Raw genomic sequence first — 10,185 nt, 5'->3', positions numbered from 1 at the left:
AATCTTGTTTGCTTTAGAATAAACAATAACATCATAAAGGTATAGCAGTACCGTTTCAAAGTTTCGGTGTCCCAAGCAGCATTCCATCAGCCTCTGGAAGGTTCCTGGCAAATTGCACAGCTCGAAGGGCATGCTTTTGAACTCGCAGAGACCCATCGGGGTGGCAAAGGCGGTCTTCTCCCGGTCTGCCTCAGCAACGGACACTTGCCAATAGCGACTAGTGAGATCAAGGGTAGAAAAATAATTTGCAGTTCTCAATGCAGCTAGCTATTCCTCAATACAGGGGAGTGGTGCTGTCCTTCTTCTTTAACAGGACCAACGGAGCTGCCCAGAGGCTACAACTGTCACGGATAACCCCAGCCTACTTCATGTTGCTCAACATGCCCTTGGTACACTGGTAATGTGCAGGTAGTTTTGGCTTATATCTCTCTTTGATGGGTGGGTGTGCACTTGTGGGGATGTAGTGTTTGACCCCTTTTATTCTTCAAAAGTCTAGCGGATGTTTGCTGAAGACTTGCTCGTATTCTTGCACTAGCCTGTAGACCCCCTTCTTGTGATGTGAAGGTGTGGAGTCAGTGCCTACGTGTAATTCCTTACACCACTCCTCTGGCTGACTTGGTGAGCTGTCACTGAATGGGTGGGCTGAAGCAATGGTGGATGCTGCTGTTTGGATAGCATGTGTATCTACTGAGAACAGCTTATCAATGGTGGCAAATCGGAGCAGCTTAATCTCTTGCTCTCCGCAGTTCAACACTCTCATGGGCACTCTTCCCTTCCATATTAATGAATAAAACTATGATGTAAATAGCATATAGATACCCCACAAATGCAGATAAAAGTAGGTTATGGGAAAAGGGGGAAGAGAGAAACAGGAAAATAGTGGAATAAAGTATACCTTCCAGGTGGGAGAGGAAATGGCAGCACAGCCAGTGGAGGTGAAGCAAGGGGAGCCTGCAACTAAAGAGTTGAGAGCGTTATCACATGGTGACTGAGCCTGATTGTAACGGGAGCATAGAGGTGCCGATCCTGTCTTACCTGCGTTGGTGTAGAAGTGGGTGTCCTGTGGTGGAGTCAGCTATGTGCAGTGGTGGCCGTGGGTTCTTTTATGTGCGACCGTAGTAATAGCTGCGCCCACTTCCTGTATGGGAGTGGAATGCAGTGAGGGTAATGGAACGCACGCCTGCACATTTGTGTTTAACGTCGCGCATGTGCAGAACGGAGAAAAGGCTGCGCTCACTTCCTAATGAAAGGGAGTGAGACGCATCTGGGAAGGGAAGGGAAAAGATTAGGGTTTGGGGATGATGAAAGGGCTTTCTACGGGCAAGGATGGCAAAGGGTGGCAGTGACGGAAAGTCAGGCAGCCTGTCCTGTCCTGTCCTGTCCGTCCGTCTTTTTGTATCATGAATTGGAAAGACTGCAAGGGGGAGGGGAGGTGCTTGTGTCCAAAAGGAGGAGTTATTCAGATTCATTGCAGTGGGCGGCGGCTGCAAAAAGCACCATTCTTCTTGTTTTTGCTCTGCAAAACAGCCTTTTCAAGGGTTGGCTTGGGTGACAAAATGTCTTCTGTAGGCGTGGGTTTGTCTCCCTCTCCCTAAGATGTGTCCGGTATAGGCCAGGGTGCCACTCAAGGCCGTAACCAATTCGGGTTATAGCTTCTCGGCCTTTTGGCTAAGATCAAGTGTAGTTTCGGAGGACGCTACCTTGGTCGGTACTGGAAGGTGCCTGGGATTGCACGTCTGCCGGCCTTGAGGAAGTGTGTGCGCCTTCTGGTGACACATAGCCCTCTTGTGCCTGGACGGTTCCCAGGCAACGGGAGGCGATCACCTTTGTTATTTTGAAGTCCTACTGATAAACAGAAAAAAAAAAAAATTAAATCTGTTCTTATCAGTTTAATATCTGATACGTCCCCTCTCTGGGGACCATATATTAAATGGATTTTTAGAACAAGGAGATGGAAAAAATCTTGCTCTGTCCACTCCACGCATTGACCTGGTATTGCAGTACCTCCAGGACCGGTGCACCCCTTCTTAACCCAGTTTCCAAAAGCAGAACTCAATTCACCTGATTCAAATGAGCCCCATTAGTGAATTGAAAGAAAGCAAAAACTTTATATGCACCTCAATTTGGCCAATTCACTTTTCACACTTTCACCCTTTTTTTTATCTTTCACACCTTTTACTTGCTTTATTGATGCAAAAAGCTGTGCCAAATAGCAAACTCATCTCCACTCAACTTGACCAACTCTGCTATGTCCCGTGCAGTATCTTATTCTCAGTCTTATCTAGATCATTTGCAATTGAATAGAATAGATCCCTTTTGGCTGCTTATGACTGTGTAAAATATGTAGTTTTACTGGGCTGGGATGAGAGAATCCATTGAAGCATGGTGTAGGGATTGTGGTTCCTGTGTGCTAAGAAGAGAGGCTGGCACCAGCCAGAAAGCCCCATTGCAGCCAATAATCACTTAATAACTTTTTCAACTTGTCATCATATGGGAGGCCTTCCATTCCTTGTAGTAGTCTAGTTGCCCACCTTTGAACTGACTCTAACTTCTGAATGTCCTTTTTAAAATGTGGAGCCCAAAACTGGTTCCCATATTCCAGATGTAGCCTTACAAGTGATTTATAGAGGTGTAACAATACGTTGGGATCACGGGATCTAATCTCCCTTTTTATACACCCTAAAATCTTGTCCCAAGCAGCATTCCATCAGCCTCTGGAAGGTTCCTGGCGCATTGCACAGCTCGAAGGGCATGCTTTTGAACTCGCAGAGACCCATAAGGGTGGCGAAGGCGGTCTTCTCCCGGTCTGCCTCAGCAACGGACACTTGCCAATAGTGACTAGTGAGATCAAGGGTAGAAAAATAATTTGCAGTTCTCAATGCAGCTAGCGATTCCTCAATACGGGGAGTGGTGCCGTCCTTCTTTTTTAACAGGATCAACAGAGCTGCCCAAAGGCTACAACTGTCACGGATAACCCCAGCCGCCTTCATGTTGCTCAACATGTCCTTGGTACACTGGCAATGTGAAGGTGGTATTGGCTTATAGCTCTCTTTGATGGGTGGGTGTGCACCTGTGGGGATGTGGTGTTGGACCCCTTTTATTCCCCCAAAATCTAGCGGGCTTCCCACCGGTAACCCGCTCCCCAGCTTGGATGGATGCTGAGGGAGCCCCTTTTGCCCGCAGGCTCTGGCCCTGGGAACTGTAGCCTTGGCGGTGACTGTGCTTCCCTCTACGGTGTGAGCTGTTGCCTTCAATCGGGTCTTGACTGCTGGGAAACCCTGGAGGTTCCTGTCGCTAACGGATTTGACCGGTTTTACGGCGACTCCTAGCCTGGTCGGGGTCCGTAGGCCCTGCCGGATGGTGCTGGCTTCTCTTCACTCCCCGATCTGGTACCGGCGGGCCACCGCCCATCCCCGGTCCGTACGGTTCACTCCAATCAGCCTCTCCTGCAGAAGGTCACCACCGTCTGCCAACCTTGCTGAGTGCCCGGGCCACACACCCGGACACGGTCAGTCTCCTCTCCTCTTCACTTCTCTAACTCCAAAACTGATCTCTAATCTGACTCCTTTTCCCGCCTCCAGGACTGTGAACTCCTCGGTGGGTGGGATCAACCGCCTGGCCCACCCCCTGGTGTGGATATCAGCCCCTGGAGGAAGGCAACTAGGATTTGTGTTTAGCTTCGGTGTGCCTAGCCGGAGTGTAGAGTGTGTTGGTGTAGTACCTGTGACGACCTGGCTTGTCCAGGGCGCCACATTCCCCTATAGTAAAATGCAGACCGTCCGCGGGCTGCCCGTCCATCACCGGTTTTATTTTCACAACTGAAAAAGAATAAAACGGTAAAACATGTAAAAGCATCATAAACATTTTACAACGGTACAGCTTCCGCTCTTCTCCCACCCAAACAACCTGGCCCTGATGCTGCCCCTAAGAAGCGGGCAGCACCCCTTGACCCCAGTCCAGCACCAAGTTGCCCGAGCGGGTTCTGTCTCTTTCAGGGGGCCCACGTCCAAGGGGACCCCTGAACCCCCGGAGGATCGCCACCGGTTACGGTAGTGGCGGGCCTAGGCCATCCCTTTCCTCCAGGCCCATCCTCCCAAATCAGCCTCTCCGGAGGCGGTAACGGTGTCAAGCCAACAAACATTTTTATTTACATTGCACTAAGTTTGTGGTTGCCCTGCAAGTTCTCGGGCTTGTCCGTAAGCAGTTCCTTACGCAATGGTTGCACAGTCCCTACGGGGACAACAGTTGCCGGCAACGGCCGGTTTAATCACGGTTCAATCAGGTAAACTTCTTTGGTTGATCATCTTTACTTATCATTTAAAACTTTCAAACTGGTACACTCAACACATAAAGCCCCCCCTTTTAAAGAGTAGTTTCCCTGTACCTAAGTGGGGGTCTACCTAGGTTGGGGCGAGTGGACCTTCGGGGTCCGGTGTCAGTGGTGACAGGCAGTGGGGCAGAGGGAACAGTCAGTTCCTCCTCCCTGCTATCATGTGGGGCAGGCGGAGGCGTAGGGGAGCTGGGTACAGGTACATCCCTGGGCACTGGCTCGCGGTTAACCGTTTCCATCATTTCTTCATCCACGGGTTGTGGGAACAGTATCACTGGAAGGATCACCGCACCGTTCTGTGTAGGCCAGTCTGCTGGAAAATCACCCATCATGGTGTGGATTACCTCTTTTTCCTTCTCCACTGGACTGGGAACTGGAGCCTCATCCGCTACTCTCAATGCTGGTGGGCACTTCTTCAGGTGGTCTCGGGAAACCGTGGCCAAAGTCCCCCCCTGGTCACGGCTGATCTGGTAGGCCTTCCCATTCTCCCATCCTGTGGGCTGGACTACATACGGGGTTTTTTCCCATTGATCATCCAGCTTGTGGGCCCTTCTTTTCCGCTTCAGCACTACATCCCCAGGTTGGAAGGAACCGGCAGGCGCCTTCTTGTTGAAGCACTGCTCCTGTTGTCCCCGACTCCGGCACAAGTTCTTTTCAACATACTCCTGGACCTGTCGGTACTGTGTCCTCCGCCGAGTGTCCCATTCAGCTGTCGACAGGAGTGCTTCTGAAGCTTCCAAGCCCATTTCCAGATCCACTGGTAGCCGGCCGGGACGAGCTCTCATCAGGTATGCTGGAGTGCATTTCGTAGAGCTGGAAGGGATGTTGTTGTACATATCGACCAGGTCAGGTAGCTTCTCCAGCCACAGGTTCCGCTCTTCCAGTGGTAACGTCTTGAGGAGGCCCAGGACCAAGTGGTTCATCTTTTCACAAATGCCATTGGTTTGGGCGTGGTAAGGCGTGGTCCGGATTTTCTTGCAGCCGTACAACTGGCAGAATTCCTGGAATACCTCTGCTTCAAAGGCCGGACCCTGGTCGGTAAGCACCCTCTCCGGGTACCAATGCGGTCAACAGAAATAAGCCTGGAAAGCCTTAGCAGCGGTGCGGCCGGTTAAGTCCTTAACTGGGACAACCACCAGGAACCTCGAGTAGGGGTCTACGATGGTCAGAGCGTAGGTGTACCCACTTCGGCTGGGGGTGAGCTTTACATGGTCAAGGGCAACCAGCTCCAGCGGTTGGTGTGTAATGATCGGGTGTAGGGGTGCCTTCTGGCTGGCCTCGTCCTTCCTTCTCAATGCGCAAGGGCCACATTCTCGGCACCAGGCCTCCACAGATTCCCGCATTCCACTCCAATAGAACCGCTCTCTTAACAACATCTCTAGCTTCTTCCACCCGAAGTGCACTGCACCATCATGGTATGCTTGCAGGACGGTGGGCACGTTAGCCTGGGGAATCACCAGCTGGCGGATCTTCTCGTGAGTCTTTGGATTAATCAGCTCGCGATACAACTTCCCCTGGTGTAGGTATAGCCGGGTCCGTTCTTGCCACAGACGTTGGGCTTCGGCAGGGGCAGCAGGGTCTATCCCAGCAGAACCCTGTTCCACTAGAGTCTTGACCAGGCAGACAGCAGGTGCCTGGTCCTGAGCTTCCTGCCAGTCCTGTCGGGGCAGCGGATCCAGGTTCACCCGTTGTTGGTAGACGTGCACCTTCTCAGTGAATGGCCGGTGAAATGCAGGCAACTCGATCTCTTCGAGGTCATCATCCTCTGGCCCCTCTTCCGACAGGTGGGGCATCCGGGAGAGTGCATTGGCATTGACGTTGGTACGGCCGGCCCGGTACTTGATGGTGAAATCGTAGTTGGCTAACCTGGTCACCCACCGCTGCTCCAACGCGCCCAGCTTGGCCGTATCTAGATGGGTCAGCAGGTTATTGTCTGTGTACGCGGTGAACTTGGCTGCTGCCAGGTAATGGCGGAACCGCTCGGTGATAGCCCACACCAGTGCCAAGAGCTCAAGCTTGAAGGAGATGTAGTTCTCAGGGTTCCCCCAGTCGGTCGGAGTTTTCGGCTAGCATAAGCTATTACCTTTTCCCTTCTGTCTTGGACCTGGGATAGAACAGCCCCCAAGCCCACATTGCTGGCGTCGGTGTAGAGGATGAATGGGCAGCTGTAGTCAGGGTACGGTAGGATTTCCTCTCCGGTCAGGGCTGTTCTCAGCTGGCGGAAGGATTCCTCATGCTTTTCTTCCCACACCAATGGGGCTACTAGGGATCTACCACCCTTGGTCTGTCCTACGAGGAGGTCTTGCATGGGGGCAGCCATCTTTGTGTACCCCTTAATGAAGCGACGGTAATATCCCACCAGGCCCAGAAACTGCCTCACTTCCCTCACTGTGGTCGGTCTCGGCCAGTCATCATAGTATCATAGTTTTAAGGTTGAAGGAAGACTCTAAGTCCATCTAGTTCAACCCGTAGCCTAACATGTTGATCCAGAGGAAGGCAAAAAACCCCAATGTGGCAAACAAGTTCCAATGGGGAAAAATTTTCCTTCCTGACTCCACATCCAGCAATCAGACTAGTTCCCTGGATCAATACCCTGTCATAAAATCTAATATACATAACTGGTTATATTAAATTTTTCAAGAAAGGCATCCAGGCTCTGCTTAAATGTTAGTAGTGAATCACTCATTACAACATCATGCGGCAGAGAATTCCATAGTCTCACTGCTCGTACAGTAAAGAATCCTCGTCTGTGATTATGATTAAACCTTCTTTCCTCAAGACGTAGCGGATGCCCCCGTGTTCCAGTCGCAGGCCTAGGTGTAAATAGATCTTTGGAAAGGTCTCTGTACTGTCCCCTCATATATTTATACATTGTGATTAGATCTCCCCTAAGCCTTCGTTTTTCCAGACTAAATAACCCCAAGTTTAATAACCTGTCTTCGTATTGCATCCCCCCCATTCCTCTAATAATCTTGGTCGCTCTTCTTTGCACCCTCTCCAGTTCAGCTATGTCCTTCTTATATATCGGTGACCAGAATTGTACACAGTATTCTACGTGCGGTCGCACTAGTGACTTGTACAGAGGTAGAACTATATTTTTTTCATGAACACTTATACCTCTTTTAATACATCCCATTATTTTATTAGCCCTGGCAGCAGCTGCCTGACACTGTCCACTAAAGTGAAGTTTACCATCCACCCATACACCCAAGTCTTTTTCTGTGTCTGTTTTACCCAGTGTTCTACAATTAAGTACATAATCATAAATGTTATTTCCTCTACCCAAGTGCATGACCTTACATTTATCTACATTAAACTTCAATTGCCACTTCTCAGCCCAATCCTCCAATTTACATAAATCTCCCTGTAATATAAAATTATCCTCCTCTGTATTGATTACCCTGCAGAGTTTAGTATCAACTGCAAATATTGAAATTCTACTCCGCATGCCCCCAACAAGGTCATTTATAAATATGTTGAAAAGAAGCGGGCCCAATACTGACCCCTGTGGTACCCCACTATGAACTGAGACCCAGTCCGAGTACGTACCATTAATAACCACCCTTTGTTTCCTATCACTGAGCCAGTTTTTAACCCAGTTACACATATTTTCCCCTATCCCCATTATTCTCATTTTATGTACCTTTTATGTACCTTATGTAGTCTTGGATGGCGGTGATCTTCTCGGGGTTGGGGGCGACACCTTCCGCACCAACCACATGTCCTAGGTACTGCACTCTGGGTTTCAGCAGATGACACTTTGAGGGCTTCAACTTCATCCCATACTTGGCAAGGGACGCGAACACCTCGGCTAGGTGCTCCAGGTGGGCTTCATACGTCTGTGAGTACACAATCACATCATCCAAGTACAGCAAAACGGTTCCATAGGCAGTCTTCTCTCGGTCTTCCGGTGCCACGGCCACCTGCCAGTACCCGCTGGTGAGGTCAAGGGTGGAGAAGTAGTTAGCGGTTCTCAGCGAGGCCAGGGACTCTTTGATGCGGGGCAGAGGGTAAGCATCCTTATGCGTTATCTGGTTAATCTTCCGGTAATCCACACACATCCGCATGGTGCCATCCTTCTTCTTAACCAGCACCAACGGAGCGGCCCAGGGACTACAGCTGTCCCTAATAACCCCTGCCTCCTTCATGTTCCTCAACATGTCTTTGGCGCATTGGTAGTGCGCAGGGGGAATAGGCCTGTATCTCTCTTTAATAGGGGAGTGTGTACCGGTAGGGATGTGGTGTTGAACCCCTTTAATCTGCCCAAAATCTAGAGGGTGCTTGCTAAAAACCCGCTCATACTCCTGTACCACCCGGTATACCCCTTCCTTGTGGTGTATGGGGGTATCATCAGTGCCGACATGTATCTCTCGATACCACTCGCCTAACTCCCCCAGGGATGAGTGGGAACCGGCAGCAGGCGGTGTGACCGGGGGAACGGCTTCATGGATCGTGTGGGGATCTAGAGTGAGCAATTTGGCAAGGGTAGCGTACCGGGTGGTGCATGAATGCACACATATTGGTTTTATAATCTTATTGTATTACTTTATATTCTTATTTCACTTGTGCATATCTCCACCATAATCCTGGCTAAGAAATATAGCTTTTTTTGGGGTACACAGGTAGTAAGGTCTTCTTTCTATTTCTTTAGGGGTGATATAGCCTGGTGGAACTCTAGACCTCTAACATTATATATGCACCCTTTTTCTTTATGGTTCTTGGACACCTTATAACATTCTTCCATACATATATATCTTTCTCATAAATTATAAATAATTAGGCATTTTTATATATTTTATTTACATTTTCATAAATAACTTTTTACAAAGCATGGGGGACATTCTCACATACATATAATTTTCATGTACGCATTCTGAAAATTTACGCATAAACCGTACACACTCCTTTTTGTAACAATTTCTATAACTCATTCGCTGAACTCTCATCCCGGATATTCATTCTTACACCGAATTTCCTGTTATAACACAACATTCATGATTTTTATTCAATTTATTTTTATTTTTTAGGTTTATTAGTAGTGATGAGCGAGTACTAAAAAGCTCGGGTGCTCGAAGCTCGGGCCGAGCCTCCCAAGATACTCGTGTACTCGGCCCGAGCACCGAGCCCAATGTTATCCTATGGGAGACCCGAGTATTTTTGTGAAATGACCACCGGCAGCATGTAGAAACCCTAAAAATGGCACAAAAGTCTCCGAAGAGTGCTCAAATGACATGGCAACAGCATGGGGAAGACCCCTTGAAGCATTTATCACTCAAAAGTCACAGCTGTGAATAATTTTGTCCGCGTTTTACGCCATTTTTACGGACTCACCAGAAAACCTTCCAAAATGACACCAAAATGATTTTTCATAGCGGAAATGTTAAGGGCACATACCCAATAGTGAGATAGAGCTAATGTATGTTACTTTTTGAGATCAATACATGAAAGATTTTACGTAAAACATTGTGTGGCACTCCGATGTCCCTGAGAAGAGACGTACATAAAGGCCTCTGAGTCTAATGTGCCCATTTTGAGGAACTGAGTCTTTGTAGTATTTTCCTTTGCCAGGGCAGTCCAAAATTGTGAGGTTCACCAATGCCCCTGCATGCAGACGTGCATGATGGCCTGTAAACCTGAAGTGCCCATTGTAAGGAAGTGGGTCTATTGTAGTATAGCCCTTAGGCAGGGCAGCCAAAAATTGGGAGGCTCCACGTTGTCCCTGGATAGAGACGTGCATGAGGGCCTCAAAACATTAAGTGTCCAGTGTCAGGAAGTGGGTGTATTATAGTATAGCCCTTAGGCAGGGCAGCCAAAAATTGGGAGGCTCCACGTTGTCCCTGGATAGAGACGTGCAT

The 10,185-nt window shown here is 49.1% G+C and overlaps 1 pseudogene; it reads left to right on the top strand.

The window, feature by feature from the left end:
* Positions 1-1,819: 1,819 nt before the first annotated feature.
* Positions 1,820-2,026, top strand: LOC142260505 (U2 spliceosomal RNA; annotated as a pseudogene).
* Positions 2,027-10,185: the final 8,159 nt, after the last annotated feature.

This window comes from Anomaloglossus baeobatrachus, unplaced genomic scaffold (assembly GCF_048569485.1).
Source record: "Anomaloglossus baeobatrachus isolate aAnoBae1 unplaced genomic scaffold, aAnoBae1.hap1 Scaffold_115, whole genome shotgun sequence".
Lineage (NCBI taxonomy): Eukaryota > Metazoa > Chordata > Amphibia > Anura > Aromobatidae > Anomaloglossus > Anomaloglossus baeobatrachus.
The sequence above is the reverse complement of the archived record's forward strand: the minus strand, read 5'-3'. Positions and strand labels throughout refer to the sequence as shown.